Source organism: Mesocricetus auratus, unplaced genomic scaffold (assembly GCF_017639785.1).
Source record: "Mesocricetus auratus isolate SY011 unplaced genomic scaffold, BCM_Maur_2.0 Super-Scaffold_100023, whole genome shotgun sequence".
Classification (NCBI taxonomy): Eukaryota; Metazoa; Chordata; class Mammalia; order Rodentia; family Cricetidae; genus Mesocricetus; species Mesocricetus auratus.
The window spans coordinates 21516515-21535190 of NW_024429204.1; the positions used below are offsets into that span (position 1 = coordinate 21516515).

The following is an 18676-nucleotide window of genomic DNA, read 5'->3' on the forward strand; positions in this document are numbered from 1 at the left end:
GTCCACTGATTTCCCATGTTCACACTTATCCGTAGATTTGAGGGCTTCGTTGGAGGGGAGGTTTAGGGCATCGTTGGGCCTGGCACCCCATCTAAGGGAAGAAGTGAGGGAGGCGGGCTAACCTCCCTCCTCCATACTGATTTGTCCGGTCATGTGGAAGCCCTTGGCCTCCACCCTCCCTTGTTCCCACCAGGAAGGTAGGGATTTTCACTGTAATTTTAGCTCCTTTCCTGTCAGGCACAGAGCCTCTGGCACTTGCGTGTTCTTCCACGCTCGAGTAGGGTGGGGCTCACTATCTAGATCCGAGGGAGGAGGCCGGCGGGAGGAGAGCCAGAGGAGGAGAAAGATCATTCATTCTGTTGCTGGATGCAGGAAGACTCTGCCCAGCCCAGCTCAGGGCAAACATCAAATCTCAAGTGACCATGAATGCTTCTTGGGCCCCAAGGTGAGCCCCACCCCAGCCTGCTCAGAGCTGGAAGAACTCTTGGCTCAGGGAACTCGGCGGGAAATGGTGGGCTGAGAAAATCTTACTGGGTGAAACAAAAAAGCGTTCCTTGGTATTTCTACCCCTGGGTTTCCGAGGCTGTTTGTCTAGGCCCCAGTGCCTACTTCTGTCACTTCCCAGTGCCTACAGGCCTACATGCGTCCTTTGTCAGATAAAACATGCCTCAATTTCTTTTGGGAATTAAAAAAAAAAGTGCCTTTTTCTTTTCTTTCTTTTCTTTTTTTTTCCTTTGCACTTCATGTTCTTGTGGTCCTGGCTAACTATCCTATCCTGACTCTCTGAATGAGAGAGCATCTGGACAGAATCACTCAGAGGTGAACAGAACTGATGATGTGAACTGGGCCAATCAGAAACTTCCCAAAGACTTTATGACTGCTGATGGAGCGGTGGAGGGTCAGGAAAGAGTTCCCTGGATGGGAAGAAGTTGGTAGCACCTGCCTGAATTCTCAGAATGAACTCAAGAGGCAACACAACCAAGACAGAAAGTCTTGACACCATGGTTCAGTCCTTCCAGGAGGCTCTACAAAAGCAGTTTTAGCAAAAACTCCCTTTGTCCTCCAGTCTTGCCCAGGTGCCATTACCCAGAATCCTCTGCAAGACTAGCGGTAACAAGGAAGACCAAGTCAAGGTTTTTCCCATCCTACTCCAAGCCTCAAGGGACTGTAGACAATTGGGCTTTCAACGGAGATGTGGGGAGCAGAGTGGGGAGGTGCCTTAGGCACAAACCATGCTAAACCAGATCTTGTCCATAGGTATTTGCACGTGAAATGGACCGGAAGCAAATAGTTTGAAAACCTCCTAGGGGTTCTATTGTCCAGGAAACCAACTGTGAGTCTGACCTGACGAAGCCCCTTGACCTTTAGAGAACTGCCCACCTCCAGCTACAGCCACCAAGGAGGACATCACCTTCACCTCTTCCTTGCACCCTAAAAGACAGCCAAGGGAGGCTTCCCTAAAAAGCACAGCCAAAACTGCCCCCCCCAAATTGACCAAGACACTTGCCTGCTGACAGAGGAAAAGAAACACTGCTTCTGGTTCTTACCCAGCAGAACTTAAAAGTCGAGGGTATGGACCAGTGATGTGTGGGTATCTCCTTCCACCTCTGCTCTGAGCCAGAATTTTGATTTTTTTATTCTGCTTTCCTCTACTGCTGGCTAACATGCATGGGTGTAAGGGAGCTTGGGGTGGGTGCATGTTAGGAACGTAGACTTTTTCATGCCTGCCCTTGGCCTGATGGCTTGATGAGCCCCCCTGACTTACACACATCTGGGATTTGACTCCCTTGCAGAGAGGATATGTTTATCTGTGAGACTTGGTGGACCCACAGATGCAAGGTGCCCCCAAGGAATGAACAGAGGCAGACACTGTTAGATGTCTTCACTGTTGCTTTATTCCCTTTTAGAATAAGAAAACACCTGGTTTTTGTCTGGGCATGGGGCAGCCTTTTACCAGCGTCCCTGTGCTGTTTAGGGGTAGCCAGGTTCTCAAGTAAAAATGAGAAGTGATTGAAGCAACCCTAAGACGGTTTACACAAGAGGGAACACATCATTGTCGGTCAAAGACCGTCCTAAAATAAGTCAGCCATCCGGTCAGCATCAAGGCTTCCCATAAACTCAGCAGTCCTGAGGCCATATGCATGTGTATTTGCTTTCCTGAGGCGCTTTTTAATTTGTTAATTCAGAAACTCTGCTTGGGAGCCCATACAGAGCATCGCCTATAAAAAATGACTGCAATCCAGGGAAGCAAAAACCCACTAAAGGAAAGGGCAAAAATCTGAAGCGCACAAAGAAATGCAGAACTGTTTGAAAGTGCCAACAGCAAAGCAAGTGAGTGCCGGGGGCCTGCAGCACGGGAAGAGGTTTAGACATTTCTTGTTTCGTTCCACCCCCCCCACCCCACCCTCCGCACCTCCCCCCCCCAGCAGTGTTCTTGATAGAATTAGCCATTGATAATGTTATCAGAGACACGGTGTGACCTTCAACCCTGCCCCATCCCTCCTAAAATACATGCCCTTCCGAAAATGCTATTTTAAGGGCTGAAGCAGCAACAGGCGTAGCTAGGACACGTTTCTATCAAGCCACCATCTGGCTTGGCCTTGACACTCTGTCATCATTTCAGGAGGAATGGATGCCAATGACCCATGTACTTAGTTTTAAAAATATTGTGCCTGCAGACAACCCCCAGCCACGTGCAAGCCACAGAGCAACGTCGTATCGGCAAATCCCTCACGGATGGGGGTGGGGTGTGAGGATGAAGATAGGACACCAAAGTCCTAAGTCCTTGCATTTTGGGAGCATTTTCTCTGGCTTATGGAGGCATTTGTTCGCAAGCGTCTTGTAATCAAGGTGGCAATCTGTGCGTGTCGTCTGCCACTTGAGGTGTTTAGAGCCTACAAAAGACCGCTTTATTAGTGGCGTGATGTTAATTATCTGTTTAGCCGAGAGCTTGATTACAAATCTGTAATGAATGTTGAAATGTCTGGGGAAATTGAATTTACGGGTTTACGTTTGGGCAGATTATGTGTAAACAGTAAATAATCAGAAACGTTCAGTGTTGAAAAGTAAATGCGATTTTAATTTTTGAGGGATCAATGGGCATGGGTCCGTCAGGTTAAAGGTGGGTAACAGTGAAGTCTTCCGCCTGCTCAGACTTTGCCTCTCCTAGCAAAGCGGTATGAAGACTTTGATTGGCTCCCATGGGTCTGTGCTCCTTGACCACAAGAACCTCCGTTGAGGCTGGATTTCACCTTTGCTAAGGGCTCATCCCTCCTTAAGATACTGGGTTAACAGGAAACTTCTGGAAACCTTTACTCACGATGCATCCCATTTTTAGCCTCTACAATAACCAGCCACCCAGAGAAACGGAAGTCCTGCCTCCCGGAGCCACCCAGACCTCAAGCATGCCTGTCCCCCCTACAGGATGGCAGCTGCCTCTGTATAAACAGACAGCCACCTTTTTTCAAGGCACGTATCTGATGCTTCACATTTGTGAAAGCTTGGCCCGGGAGCCCAGCCTCTTGAACCAAGCTTCCCAAGTACACTTCCATGGAGTTTTAATGTGAGAGCTACAGCCCGCTACAGCTTCCTGTTCCAGCCCTTCCCCGTAGCTCTGGGGAATTTTTCTCCAGGAGCCCAGCCTGCACAGCCTGCACCAAGTGTGTCTCCCCTTGCTTAGGCCACACGCCGCATTGTGTGTGAGCCTCCTGGACCAGATATGTGCTGCTCTCACCCTTGGTCAGAGCAGCTTCTATTGTGGGTAGGTAGGAGTTAATGCAGAAACTTAGTACTATTCAAAGTGCCAAGAATAAGCAAACGTGAGTGTGATTGGTTATAGATAGGGTGTCTGTATAACTGCCCCATTCCCAGGCACAGGAAATGTGTGAGCAGGGAACATGGGAGGAAGGTAATAAGGGCCAGAGGGGAAGCCCTGTGAAGCGCAGTGCTGTAAGACAGACAACATGGCTGTTGCATACATGAACTTCCAGCAGCCGTGGTTAACTTGTGCACAGGACTTGCATAAGATCAAGCCAGTGAAAAATTCCAGGATGGAGAAGGGAGTTCCAGAAATGCCACCCAAGGGGCTTTTGGCAGTCGACTGCCAGGGAAAGGAGCATCATTTTTCTCCGGGGCTAAGGCCACTGCAAAGTTCCTCATGCCCCCCTCCCCAGGGATGGATGCCAACCCAAGGCACAGATGGACAGTACTAATGGACATAGTAGGCTAAAAGCAAAACTCATTTTAGAAGGAAGGCATAAATTTGGATGGGAGATGTTGAGGGGTTAGTCCTGGCTGAGGGTGGGAGAGTAGGGGTAAAGATGATAAAAAAAATCTATCTTATACATGTATGAAATTCTCAAAGAAAATTTTTTAAAAGTCTTTTGGATCATTACCCACTTAGGACATGTTATCTGCTGCCAATAGACTTGCCGTGTTTACAACTCCATGACATTGGAAGGATGGTAGGGCTTCCCAGTTAGTGAGAAGGATGATTTCTATCAAATGATCATCAAGGCTGAATGAAGTCCCCACCCGGCATCTACAGAGTGCGTCCTCAGAACCAGCAAAATAGCTAACATTCGGACAGGACTCAAACCCAGGCTGCCGGATTTCAAACCCAGCTGCCTTTCTAGAACGAGAGCCCCTGTGCAGCCGCTGGGTTTACTATCAAAGCTACTTCCCAGCCCATCACAATCATTAGATCCTAATTGCTTCTTTCTGCTGTAGTAACTCAGCAAGTCTCTGCAAGGGAGGCCGGAAGTGGGAAAGGTGGGGTTCAATTAAAATGTCTTAGGAAAACGAGCCCAAAGGAGCTTCTGCCTCTCTGTCCCACTGCCTGTGCCTAACTAAGGTCCAGACCTTAGCTCTGCTGCTGTACTCTGACAGAGTGCGACCCACTAACTGCCAACTGTTAACTGTTAACTGCCAGGACACAGCAGAGCTGGTGGCAGGCCTGATCATGTGACTTGTTTTGGCCAATGAGGTGTGAGCCAGCTGGCATCTGGTTTGTTTTCCTCTCTCCCTCCCCCTCCCCTCCCCCTCCCCTCACTCTCCCCCTCTCCCTCTCCCTCTCATGGAACCTTCTAGATTAGACGCTGTTTGCCTTAACAGGTACTTTAACAAAAGAGCCAGCCAAGCTGAGGTGAACTTCAAGGATCGGGTCTGATAAACTAAGGCTTGCAGGGTCACTTGTTAGCACAGCAGACACAGCCCAACACTCATTTCTTTGTATTAAAAGCATTTTTCAGCCCCACAGGACACTTGGCTCCTTGAGAGCAACAGATACCGTATCTTCCAAAGCTAGACCTTAGTGGAGTGCCAGGCAACTGGTCCCTATGGATTTTTTTTGAGGAGGGGTTTTAGAAGGATACTATAAAATAAAAATGGAGTCCAGAATCATCAGATGGAGCACACTCATTAGTAGAATTGGGATGGCTGTCACTTCATCCCCCAATTTCTTCCATCCCACTCCTATCCAAGTAATAGTACAGGATGTGACTGCACTTAGCACGTGGGGGGGCAACACTTTGGGGGCTGAGTGATCTGGGTGGTGGCGTTTGTTGCAGCTTTGGGCAATGAAACACGGACCACAAAACTCAACAAAGCCCACGTGGAGTTCATTGGGAAAGGGAGCGGCTTAGAATGAGGCTCAGCAGTTGGGGGAGTTGAAACTGGTGTCGTGGAGCTGCCGCTGGCCTAGGGTTTCTGCACACAGAGTCCCTAACACACCTAACACCCCCACGATGTAACCATGCAACACAGGGCGCTTTGAGCTGCCTAAGTATCTGCCTGAAGGCTGGTTGTGTACCCAGCCAGTTGTCAGGGGGCGGGGTTAGCATAATGCCAGGATATCAACAATCTCACCCCTTATTATTATTAAAAGGTGGGAGATTAAACGGGGGTCAGGTAGGGCAGGGATATGGGGCACCGAATCGTCAAGACTGCTTCCAGCTGACTTAGAGGGCATTGATCATCTGGGAAGGGGAGAAAAAGTTGGGGTGCTGCCATGTCCTGGGGTAGCTGGTTGTTTCCTTGCAGTCCAGGCTGTATGGAACTCTCTGGCGCCTCTTAGACCTTGACATTCACTCAAGAGGCACAGGTGGTTGATTTGAGGGCGCCTGGACGAGCCTGATGGTCTCTGCGTCTCCAGATCCGTGGCTACCGGCAGCAACAGCTAATTGATTGGATCAGGAGTGTTAATGAGTTATTGGGGGATGCATAGAGAGGAGAATGATGAACAGAGTGTAATTAGTATAAGCAGGGGAACTCAGATCAGCAGGGGGCGGGTCAAGAAGGAAAGTGTATGGGGTTCCCAGTCCGGTACAGTGTGGTTGTAGGGGTGGAGCCTCATTCTTCTGAAAATGGGGACAAGGGAGTTGATCTTGGTGTCCTCCGAAGCTTGAGGGAGCAGGGTCCTGTAGCAGTTGCTATATGTGAGGGGTGAGCCTCAGGTGGAGAAGTAAAGGGTTTGAGTGGGATAAGCGAATCCAGTGGGGGAGGCCCTCAGGCTTAGCAGCTGTTGGAGTCACAAGAATTACCTTGAAGGGACCATGCCATTTAGGGGGGAGGGATGGGGCATTGGTCTGGAGGAGAGAGAAGGACCTGGTCCCTGATGTTAACTGCACAAGGAGAGAACGGGAAGGTGTAAGCAGGAGATCAGGGACAGGTGAGGGTTTAGGTGAGAGACGAGACCGGGTGTCAGAACCGGCCGCCCATGCGTGAGTTCAAAGGGTGAGATGGACAGGGGCCGTCTGGGGAGTCATGAGCCTGAAAAGAGCCAGAGGCAAGAGCTTTACCCAGGCAAGGTGAAGTTCCTGTGACATTTTAACGAGAACATTTTTTAAGGAATGGTTAGTTCGCTCTACCTTCCCTGGGGACTGGGGGTGATACGGGATATGAAAGTGCCAAGGGATGCTGGGAGCTTTAGATAGGGTTTGGGAAGATCTGAGAGGTGAACTCGGGACCATTGTCTGGCTGAAGAGAGGCTGGAATCCCGACCCGGGGAATAATTTCCCTGAGAAGGATGTCAGAGACTGTCTGGGCTTTTTGTCAGTGGTTGGAAACACTTCCACGCACCCTGAGAAGGTATCAACTAATACCAGGAGATATTTGACTCGTCTGTGGGCATGTGGGTAAAGTCAAGTTGCCAGTCAGTCTCTGGGAGAGAGCCCCTGGCCTGGTGGGTGGGAAAAGGGAAACTGCACTACCTGGAGTTAGGGTCTGACATCTGACAGGCTTTACAAGAGGCAGTGATAGTTCTTAAGAAATGTAAGTCCCTGGGCAGTAGATCAGTACTCATCCCGAGTATACACACGGACTTTGGACTCCCATCCAACAATGAGAGATGCACTCTCACCCTTGACTCTTGGGGGAGGGTCTAGGCCCTGCCCTGGATGAAATTACAGCCTATGGACACCCCCATGGAGGGCCTCACCCTCCCTGGGGAAATGAGGGGATAATGGGGGGTTTGGGGGGAGGGCACGGGAGGAGGGGAGGGAAATGGAGAAGGACCTGGAATTGACATGTGAAGCAATCTTGCTTCTAATTTAAATTTAAAAATAAATAATTTTAAAAAAAGAAAGAAATGTAAGTCCCCAGAAGTGGGTGGAGATGAGCCATGACAAGTTGAGACAGTGCCTGACTGTTGGGGTGAAAGAGCCGGTGTAGACAGGACAGGATTTGTCGAGTGTCAGGAGGTGACTGTGAGGATGTGGGTTGTATGAACTCCCTGCAGTGGGTGGGGCGAATCGGGGTCTCAAGGGCTGTGGTCCTAGCTGCTTTATCACCCCGGTTGTTTCCCTTCGAGATGAGAGTTTCTGAAGAGACCGGCAGTGAATAATCCCTATAGCTTTGGGGATGTGGGAGGCCTTTGGCATGGCCATAATCTGACCTGAGTTAGTTATGGATCCTCCTTTTGTAGTAAGGAGCCCTACTCTTTCCAGAGAGCAGCATGGGACAGGAGGGTATGAAAAGCATGTTTGGAGTCTGTGTAAACATTTAGGGATTGTCCCTGTGCTAATGGAAGGCACAGTTGAGCGCTATTAGTTCAACCTGCTGGTTAGCAGTGTGGGCGGGGAGTGCTCTGGTATCTGGCGCTATGCCATAGCCTGCTCGATGGGTCTCCCCGTGTAAAAAGGAGCTGCCATCTGGGTACCAGGTGTAGGTGGTCTTAGGTTGTGTGTCTTCCCGTACGTGTGAAGGATGGGGCAGTAGTTCTAGGGTTTCGATGCAGGAATGAGATGGGGAATAGTTAGTGTTAGGTTGAAGTAGAAGATTTGAGATATTGAGGGGTGGGCAGGACTGGAAAGTAAGTGCGGCATCTTCTGCTAGCTCCACCTCGAGAGAAAGAACTCGAGAAGGGGGTAGAGTTTGCAAGCCTCTGTAAGTTAGGAGATGAGACAGGTCATGCTGGGAGAAGGCAGTGACGGGTGACCCAAAGGTGAGTTTCCTTGACTCACGAGTGAGGAGCCCAGCAGCTGCTAAAACATGTATGTAGGGTGCCCACTCTTGGGTAGTTAGGTCTAGTTTCTTTGACAGATATTCAAAGGAAGGTCCTAGCTGGTGGATTAGAACTCCAAGGACACATTCCTTCTTTTCTGCTACATAGAGGGAGAAAGGACAAGTTAGGTCTGGGAGATGAAGGCCTGGGGCCTGGAGAAGAGCCTGTGTGAGTTTCTGAAAGGGCTCAGTAACAGGGTTAAGAGGGCTTCACATGGAAAGCCAAGAGCTGCCTCATATAGGGGACGAGCAAGGAGAGAGTAGGGGGGGATCCAGGAGTGTAGGAAGCCAGCTATTCCTAGAAACGACAAAGTCTCCTCTTTAGTAGAAGGTACTGCAAGAGATTGGATTAGGTTCTTCCTGTTTAAGGTAATAGCTTTATGAGTCAGGGTGATGGTTAGTCCCAAGTAGGTGACCTAAGGAGTGGACAGTTGGATCTTAAAAGGTGAGACTCTCTAACCCCTGCTGGACAGGAAATTTAGAAGAGCGGAGGTGTCAGTCTGGCTAACTTCTAAGGGCTGGCTGCAAAGTAAGATATCATCTACATACTGTATGAGTTTATTTTCGGGAAGAGACAGGGAGAGCAGGTCAGAAGCCAGAGCCTGGCCAAATAGTTGTGGGCCATCCTGGAGTCCCTGAGGCAGGACGGTCCAGGTGAGCTGTGTGGAGGCATGGGTGCCAGGGTCAAAGTTCAGGGGAAAGCAAAGATATTCTGAGACTGAGTGTTGAGAGGGATAGAGGAAAAGGCATCCTTAAGATCCAAAACTGAGAAATGAGAGGTCCCCGAGGGGGGTAGTAGAGAGAAGTGTGTAAGAGTTAGGCACCACAGGATGGAGGGGGACCACTGCAGAATTAATGAGCCGGAGGTCTTGAACAGCTAGTATATGAAGCAGGTTTTTTCCTTTGGAGGTCAGAGATGATAGGTTTAAGCCCTCTAAGGCTCTGGAGTGGGAGTGGGTACTGGACTTGGGTGAGGTACCTTGAGGGGTCTTGCCACCCAATGACAATGGGGGAATGGTGCCTAGCCACAGAAGGGTTTCGGGTGTCCCCGACTTGGGGGTCCACCTGAGAGGCTGGTAGAGGAAATGAGATATTGGAACCAGTAGGGTTGGAGGCTAGGAGGAAGAGGCTCGCTAATCCTGCGAGTATGGGATTAGGAGAATGGGGGAGCACAAGAAATAGAAGCTCCTAACTTTGTGTCACGAGCACTCACCGGGCTTTAACTGGGGAGGAATGACGGCAGACTCAGCAAGTTGGTTTTGAGGATATATTTTACCTCACACTTGTATCAGAGCAATACACACAAGCAGAAGCAATGTCCTAGGCGCCATAGCCCCTAGGCTCACAACCAGGTTACCTGTCTGGTGCAGGGCCACGGCTCACGACGTCTCAAGATTCCTCTGGATTCAAGCAGCGAGTCCACTGAGGTCTCCGGTCTGGTATCAGAACGGGCAGTTCTCAGTTTAGGGGACTCACTTCTCAGGAGGAGGAGAGCTCCATCCAGGACGTGTCCATTCAGTCAGTCACAGTGGGCTCTCTTCTCAGTCCTGAGCTGGTCCTTAAAAACCTTGCTTATCACACTCGGCCACACACACACACACACACACACACACACACACACACACGCGCGCGCACGCACACACACACACACACACACACACACCTTCATTCTTATCTCTAGTAGTCGGGCCTTTGTTTACTAATCTCCTTCCAGCGGGGCTTCTGCCTATCTGTTTACATGCTCCTTACACTTTGGCTAAAAGATCCCCTCTCAGTAAGGGCACAGGACAGGTAGATATAACCAGAAATGACTGAGTGAGGGGAGTTCCCCTGAAAATGCAATTGAGTGGCGGGGTCTGATGAGGTAGGTAAGGCTGTCTCCCTACCCCAACATTAGGCATATGAGAAGGAGAGATGGGTCCTCAAAACTCCCTCAGGACTGAATATGTAGCACCAGAGTCCAAGAGGAAGGAGATGGATCACCCTGATACCTTGATGTCCAGCCGGGTCTCCCTGTCAGAGATGACAGAGAGCCCGGGCCCCTTCATCCATGACCAGGGCTGGGGAGCTGGCTAGAGGGCGTTCTGTGTCTGATGTCCCTGCGCCCCTCCTGACCAGTGACCATTTCCTGGCATTTTGGACACGGTTTGAGTGACGCGTGGGGACTAGGGCAAGCTGGAGCCCAGTGCCCATCCTGACCACATTTATAACATGGACGCTGTGGTCCGAGCCTCAGAGGGCGAGGGATCCCGAGCAGACTCAGGCTGGACGGACGGCCTTGGCCAGCATCTGGTCTCTCTCATGGTATACGTTAAAAGCCACCACCCTCAAGACTTCTGCCTGTGGGGTTAGAGGTCCTCTCTCCAGACGCCTAAGCTTAACCCTAATGTCAGGGGAGCTCTGGGGAAAAAGTGTCCTAAGGAGTTGTACTCCCTGGGTTCTCAGGTCTAGGATAATATACTGTAAGAAGGCTTTTGTAAGGTGTTTTAGGAACTGAGAGGGATTTTCCTGTTTGTCCCGAACTATCTCCAGAAGTTTATCATAGTTCACTGGGCGAGGGAAGCCTTAGGAGACCAGTCATGAGGCAGGTTGTAAACTGATCTCTAGCTAGAATGCCCCCTGGGGTATTGTAATCCTGATGGGGCTCCGGATCCGGGATAGCCTCTGCTGCATCCGTCTGGTGAATTACGTCTGCATGGGCTCCGGTCTGCCCCCAAACTCGTCTGTGTTCCTCAGGTAGTAGGTTGTTGGTCAAAGCCATGAATATGCCATGAAAGGCGAGGGTGTAAGATTGAGTGATCTACTGAAACTCTTTTATGAAAGCAGTAGAGTTAGAGATATAGGAACCCAGTGTCTTTTCTATCTGAGAAAGTTCTGGTAGTGAGAAGGGGACATGGACTTTAACCAGACCATCCACGCTGGCCGCTTCTCTCGAGGAGAGAACTGTAGCCGAATCGACTTTGGTAGGTTGGGGGCACATAGGGACACGAGAGTGGGTAATGGGGGGGGGAGGTAGGTGCAAGACTTGGGCGGCCGGAGTGGCCCACTGCTGGAGAGGAGGAAGCTGGGGGAGGAGAAGGGGCAGGAGAAGAAGGTGGGTGTTGAGGACAAAATGGAGGAGGTTCATCAGCAGGATCCAAACGAGTGGGGGTTTCCTCTGGTCCTGGGATGGAGAAAAAGAAAGAGGAAAGAGAATGTTTAGCAGAGAGGTAGAAGAAGTCTTGAATACGTGGTAACTCCTTCCATTTACCTATCTGCTGGCAATAGTTGGTAGGGCCCCTAAAATGTCGGGAACTAAAGAGCCGTTAGGTGGCCAGTTTGACTTATTATCTAGGGGGTATATTTAGACCATTTCTTGGTACAGAGGTGAGTGAATCTGGGGGCCTTCACAAATAGCATTAAGTGAAGAGGTTTTACATTTTCTAGAAGGCATCCCAGTGGAATGGATGGGCTCATATTTTTTGTTGGTTTACTTCCCACGGGAGAGGCAGAGAGCCTCTTGTGATTTATCAGCCCAAGAATGAGGGCCAAGGGCTAAGCCCAGTAGGACACCATAGTCCAAGAGAAGGCAGTAATTGGTAACCATGGAAGGCATGAAGCCTGGCCCCAGGGGATGTTCACCAGAGGTGATTGTGAATGAAAGGGTTCAGCTGAGGACTTGAAGGCTGTGGCTGGGGGCACCCCTGCTTCTAAGAACACCAGGAGGGTGCCGGACGACCAAGGGTCACCCCCATGGGTTCAAGGGAGCGTTTTCGTTGACTGAGAGAAGGGGCAGCTTTCCCAATGGCAGCCACTGTTGTGTGGCATCCAGGGGACGGGCGGATGGAGCGTGAGCTGTTGATTCAGGATCAGGATCCCCGAGTGTCTCTGGCTGCCCAGCAGCGGATGGCAGGAGAAGTTATGGAGAGAGCCTGAGCGACTTTCACCACACCAAATGTTGTTTGCTACTGCTTCAGGCAATGAAACACGGACCACAAAACTCACAAAACCCATGTGGAGTTTATTGGGAAAGGGAGCGGCTTAGAATGAGGCTCAGCAGTTGGGGGAGTTGAAACTGGTGTCGTGGAGCTGCCACTGGCCTAGGGTTTCTGCACACAGAGTCCCTAACACACCTAACACCCCCATGATGTAACCATGCAACACAGGGCGCTTGAGCTGCCTAAGTATCTGCCTGAAGGCTGGTTGCGTATCCTGCCAGTTGCCAGGGGTCGGGGTCAGCATAATACCAGGATATCAACACTGGGAGCCCAAAATACTATCTTAATATTTTATCTGCCAACAGCCAAAATTTATACTTCCTGCAGTATCATCTCTAAGTCTTGCTGTTTGTGTCTTTGAATCAACAACTTACACTGAAAAAGTAATACAAGGGACCAGTGACACGCTCAGTAGGTAGAGTGCTCGCTGCTAAGCCTGATAACCTGAGCTCAGTCCCAGGCCCCACATGGTGTAAGGAGATGGCAGACTCTTGCCACCTGTCCTCTGACCTGCATGTGTGTACCATGCCTTATGACACGTGCGCACGCACACACACATAATAAAATCATTAAAGAAAGAAACAGGGCTGAAAGAGATGAAGTCTCATTCTGATCCCAGTATCCATGTCAGGCGGCTCATAACGGCCTGTAACTCCCGTTCCAGGGGATCTGACACTCTCTTCTGTTTCCTGCCGACACCATGTATGCACATAGGCACACATACGTGAAAATCAACAGAATCAATCTAAGAGGGAGAGTGGAGGAGAGAAAAGGAGGGGTGATGGGGGAAGTCCTGTGTATATGTCAATAAAGCACTGTTGGCCAATAGGGAACCAAGATAGGTGGGACTAGGAATCCAGGAGGACTCTGGGTAGGAGAAACACAGGAGAAACACAGAGAGTCAAGATGTAACGCCATGGGGTAGGAAGCCCGGAAACCTCTCCAGTAAGAGAAATACTTAGATTAACAATTATGGAATAAATACTTAAGTCAGAGCTAGCCAGTAAGAAACAAGCAAGGCTAACAGCTTCATAATTAATATAGCCTCCTGTGTGTTATTTGGGACTGATGCAGCTCTGGAACCAGGCTGGCAGGAAGTCTTCTCTTTACATAAAAGGCTTCCCTTTACAGAGAGGGAGAGGGAGAGAGATGAGGAGACCCCCATCGGGATGTCTGGATTCCTTAAATACGCCAACTGTCCAAGGCACCATGCCCCGTGAGTGGAAGAAAAAAGCCTCAGGGGGCAGCTCTCCGCCCAGGTCATCACCAAAAATGCTCAGATGTTTCTTCTATCACGCCCTGTGGTTCATGGACGTGGTCTTAGGCCGGCAGAACAGCAGAGGAGCCCTGAGTGCAGGGAAGTTGGGAAGGATCTGACCATGTCTCCTTACACTGTTCACACGGCACTGACACCAGAACAACATCAGAAATTAAAACGCCCTGATACTTAATAGGTGGTCCTGTCCCCTTGACAGTCAGGAAATGCAGGCTGCTGCAGAAGGCCTCATCTCTGGAACGTTCCCTCCTCACACTCTCATGTCTGCGAGTAGCCTGCTTGTTGTGGTTAAGCTCGGGGCACTGGCCGACCCCAGCACAGCGCAAATGAGTCTTGTTCAGCTCCAACAATAGACTTTGATGTCTCCAGATGTGCTATGACACGTCACGCATCACATGTTACATCCCCAAAGTGCTCCAGAATGAATCACAGTCATTCTTCAGTCCATGGCTGGTGTATCCCAAATCACTGCCCTCGGGTGACGCAGAAGTGGGTATCCAACCCATCTCTCTCCTTTCACCCCCCAATGGTCGGCTTTCAGCAAATTCCCTCTCCAGACATTTGTTCCAACTCACAGGTTCAACTGATTCCCTCCACCCAGGGGTGCTGCGGTTGTTGACAGAGGAGATAGGAAACCATGTGTCTATACATGCATTGCAGACTATGCTCCACTGCTAGACACTGTGGCTTAAAATTCACACTCTGATCCTCAGTCTTGGGCTGGTGAGATGGCTCAGTGGTAAGGGCGGTTATGAGTTTGATAACCTGAGCTGGATTCCCAGGACCCACTTGGTGGAAACACACACACACACACACACACACACACACACACACACACACACACGAGCCCACACCACACCACACACCAGAGGTAGTTGACAATAATTACCAAAAGTCCTCAGATTGTTTCTTGCAGTGGTCCCATTAAGGTGTCATTCACAAGGACAGTCTTCTCTCCAGTTCTTGTCACAGGATATGTCCTCTCCTGAGCCTGTCTCTTTTGACCAATCTGGACTCCCTCCCTCGGGCCACATGTGGATGCCGTCCACAGGTCAGTAGCCGGGGAAGGTGTCCTTGTCCCCTGAGGAGTATCTCTGCTCCCAGAAGCAGACTGGGCAGCTGAGGGATGTCACAGATGCCGTGAACGATGGCAAAGGGTGCACAGGTGGCCTAATTCAAGTCCGTTCTTGTAAAGCTTGTTCAGCGTTAATTTCCAGTGACTTCGTTGGAAATTTTAACTCATGGGATTTCCTCCCTGCCCTCTTAGCAAACAAATACAAACAGGCAAATCTAACAAAGAGAACCGTGTGACATGATTCTACCTGAACATTCACAAAGGATATTGTTCTTGGAAACACGGGAGAGACCCGAACATGTATGTCAAGTGTGTCCAGCTTTCGGGTGACAAGAAGAAAATGTGAGACTCCACGTTTGCTGTGGGCCAGCCCTGACCTCAGCCCTGTCAGCCCCTGAGACCATGCCATCAAAGTCATCCCACACTGGCAATAAGGAAACTGAGGCACAACTGTCAGATGGCTTGTCCAAGTGGCAAGCTCGCCAGGCAGTTGCAAGAAGGGAAAAGCTTGTGTCATCCACTGTCACTGTGACATTGTGTTCAATAAAAGAATTGTGGTGCACGCCTTTAATCCCAGAACTCTGGAGACAGAGATAGACAGATCTCTGTGAATTTGAGGCCAGCCTGGTATACAAAGCGAGTTGCAGGACAGGCTCTAAAGCTACGAAAACCAAAAATAAATAAAATAATATGTACATACATTTTTCTCTAATTGAACTCAAAAACAGCTAAACAAGACAAAACCCAGGGAAGTATTGTTTTATAGATGAGGAAAATGTCTTTTAATAAGTGACTTGCTGCCGGTTGGGTGTTGGTGACACACACCTTTAATCCCTGCACTCAGGAGGCAGAGGCAGGCAGATCTCTGTGAGTTTGGGGCCAGCTTGATCTACAGAGCAAGGTCCAGGACAGCCTCCAAAACAATACAGAGAAACCTTGTCTCAAAACACCAAAAAAAAAAGTGACTTACCAAATTTCACAGAGCTGTGACTCAGGGAGAGGCTGTAGGTGAGACTTGCATCCACTTTTTAAGGTAGCTACCTATTGGAAAGAAGAACAGAGCCCTGTCCAGACACCTGGATATGTTAAATATACCTTAATATGTCAGTCCTGCTAGCCACCGTGCCCTGTGAGTGGAAGGAAAGAACCTCAGGGAACAACCTTTGGCCCAGGTCATCAGCAAAGACACAGACAGAGGGGGAAAAATGTTACTGGGGAAAATTGTCATATTGCAGGCTCATGGAAAGAGTAAAATGGACCCGCACAGCGAGGGTGGCCACTGCCCTGTGTCCTCACAGATGGCTGCCTTCTGGCTCCAGAACTCTGGCCAGCAGCCCATACTACAGCCATGACCTACTTTTGCTCACCCGGTTAGCCGTGTGGCCTATTTCTTTCCTGCAGAATTATTTCCTAACACCGGCTGGGTCTCGCATGCTGAGCACGGCATTTATAAACCTGGACATGAAAAGAAGGGGGAAAAAAAGCCTTTAAATTTGCAGAACAGTATTTGGGAACCAGAAAAAAATAAGACCGGAATCCCTGATGGCCCTCTGCTTTCATTTCCATTGCATTTTCTTTCTATGACTGCCCTAAATCTGTGTGTGTGTTCGTGCATGTGTGTGTGTGCGCGCGCACGTGTGCGTGCATGCGTGTGCGCATGTGTGTGTGTGTATGTTGGGGAGCTGTGGACTGCTGTACCGATTGCTTTCCAACTACCTATTAGAATAAAGTCTTTCCCAAGCCTGCTTTTCATCGTGGCATCTTAAGTACCTTAAGTTGCTAATAAAACCCGCTGTCCACAGAGGGCCCCACTGCTGGAGCCCAGGAAAGAGTGAGTTGAATGTGGGTAAGTGATGCTAAGGTAGTAATTAGGCAAGGTAATTAGACCCTGTTGAAAGAGCTGAGCTGCAGTGTGATAAAGAGGCTGCCTAGACAACCAAACGGTGTAATTAGATACAAAAGCTCCCACTCTCTCCCGCTCTGCTTCTCTGGCTTTTTCAGCTCCCAAGTCCAAACCCGCTGGTCTTTCTGCCCCCCCCCCAAGTCCCGAAGATCTGGGCAGCCTTCCGTCCCTGGGCCAGCCACCTCCTCCTACTCTGTACCTTCCTTACCTTATTGCCACGTTCTCCCAGGACAGAGCCGCAGATGCTTAGGCCTTCCAGAGCAGCCCAGCTGGGAAGTTAAGAAGCTCGTAAACTTCTGACAGCCATGAGCTCGTGTTTTAGTTCCCGACTCTCCTCCAGAACTGATTGGAGACTCCATTGGCGCAGGAAATGGGGCTCACCCAGTGTGGGCTTTGCCTTCTGCCCCAGATGATCTTTTCAACACACACATTGGACCACACCCCTCTCGCTCAAAGCTCGGTCTGGCTTTCCTGTGTGCCCAGAGTGGCCTCTAGCCTCCTTCCCTGGCTTCTGTGTCCACTGTGATCCGGCCTCTTCTGGCAGTGCCGAGTCATTCTCCCTCTCCTCTCCACGGTGTGTGTCTGCTGTGGACTTCTCCATGTCTCCTCGGGACATTTCTGCTGTCCAGTCCTCCTCCATCTTACCATGCGGGTCTCAGCTGAAGTGTCACCTCTCCAAAGGGCCCCTCCTTGCTCACCATTGCCCCAGCTATCCTGTCTTATTTGCTCTTTGGTTTTCTTCAGACACTAACTTACCATCAGAAAACTACTCATTGTCTGTTGCGGTCTCACCCAGGCTGCGGGCTCCCCTTGTGAGCAAACATTCTTTTTGGCTGTTTTCTTCCTAGAAGCTAAGGGGTGCATCTGGAGCCCCTGAAACTGCAGTGAGCTGAGAGAACGGAGTATTTCCCCATCCCCATCAGGACAGCCACATTCACTTATCATCTGAGAGTTTGCCTCCTGACCCAGTAATCCCTCCCAACCCCGACCTTTCCATTTCTTGCCTGGGCTACTGCTAGTGTGTTTTTCTGTCTCATAAACACCACGACCAAAAGCAAGTTGGGGAGGGAAGGATTTATATCGCTTTACAGATTACAGTCCAGCACGAAGGGAGGAACCAGGAGGCAGGAACCGAAGCCGAAACTGTGGGGAGATTTCTGTTTACTGGTTTGATCCCCATGGCTTACTCAGCCTGCTTCCTTATGCCCCCAGGACCACCAGCCATGCATGGCACCACAGGGCATCATCAACAAAAAGGCTCCACAGACTTGCCCATAGGGCAATCTGATGGAGGTAATTCCCACAGGGCAATCTGATGGAGGTAATTCCCACAGGGCAATCTGATGGAGGCAACTCCTCAGCCAAGTGAGGCTACTTCTTTCCAGATGACACCAGCTTCAGTCAAATTGACACAATAATAATAAAATAAGGCAAAAAAAAAACACAGTATACATAGACTTCAGTTGTTCACTAAGTATCTATGAGGAGTCCATAAGCCCAAGTTAGAGACAACACAAGGCCAACAAGTTGCTACTTTAACAGGAAACTGGGCCGACAACTCAGTGAGGTGGTCCCTGACAGGGTGCAACAGAAGAGGGTACCACATGCCCCAGTGGATAGAGGAAGGATGGATGGAGAGGGAGTAGATGGTGAAGGTGGGGATGGAGCTGGTATAGATGGTGAAAGTAGGGATGGATAGGAAAGGGGAGGGATAGAGAGGGGAGGGATGGGGAGGGTAGAGATGGAGAGGGGAGGGGTGGAGAGGGGAGGGGTGGAGAGGGGAGGGATGGAGAGGGTAGGGGTGGCGAGGGGAGGGATGGAGAGGGGAGGGGTGGAGAGGGGAGAGATGGAGAGGGGAGGAGTGGAGAGGGGAGGGGTGGAGAGTGTAGAGGTGATGAGTGTAGGGGTGGAGAAGATAGGAATGGAGAGGGTAGGGGTGGAGAGGG

At 50.2% G+C, this 18676-nt stretch overlaps 1 long non-coding RNA gene across 1 annotated transcript; it reads right to left on the bottom strand.

Annotated features, from left to right (window-relative positions):
- Positions 1-9752: 9752 nt before the first annotated feature.
- LOC121133696 lies at positions 9753-17644 on the bottom strand. Its single transcript, XR_005870662.1, has 4 exons — positions 16939-17644; positions 16195-16282; positions 15798-15868; positions 9753-11662 (listed from the first exon to the last, which is right to left on the bottom strand). It is a non-coding gene; the product is annotated as an uncharacterized LOC121133696 (long non-coding RNA).
- Positions 17645-18676: the final 1032 nt, after the last annotated feature.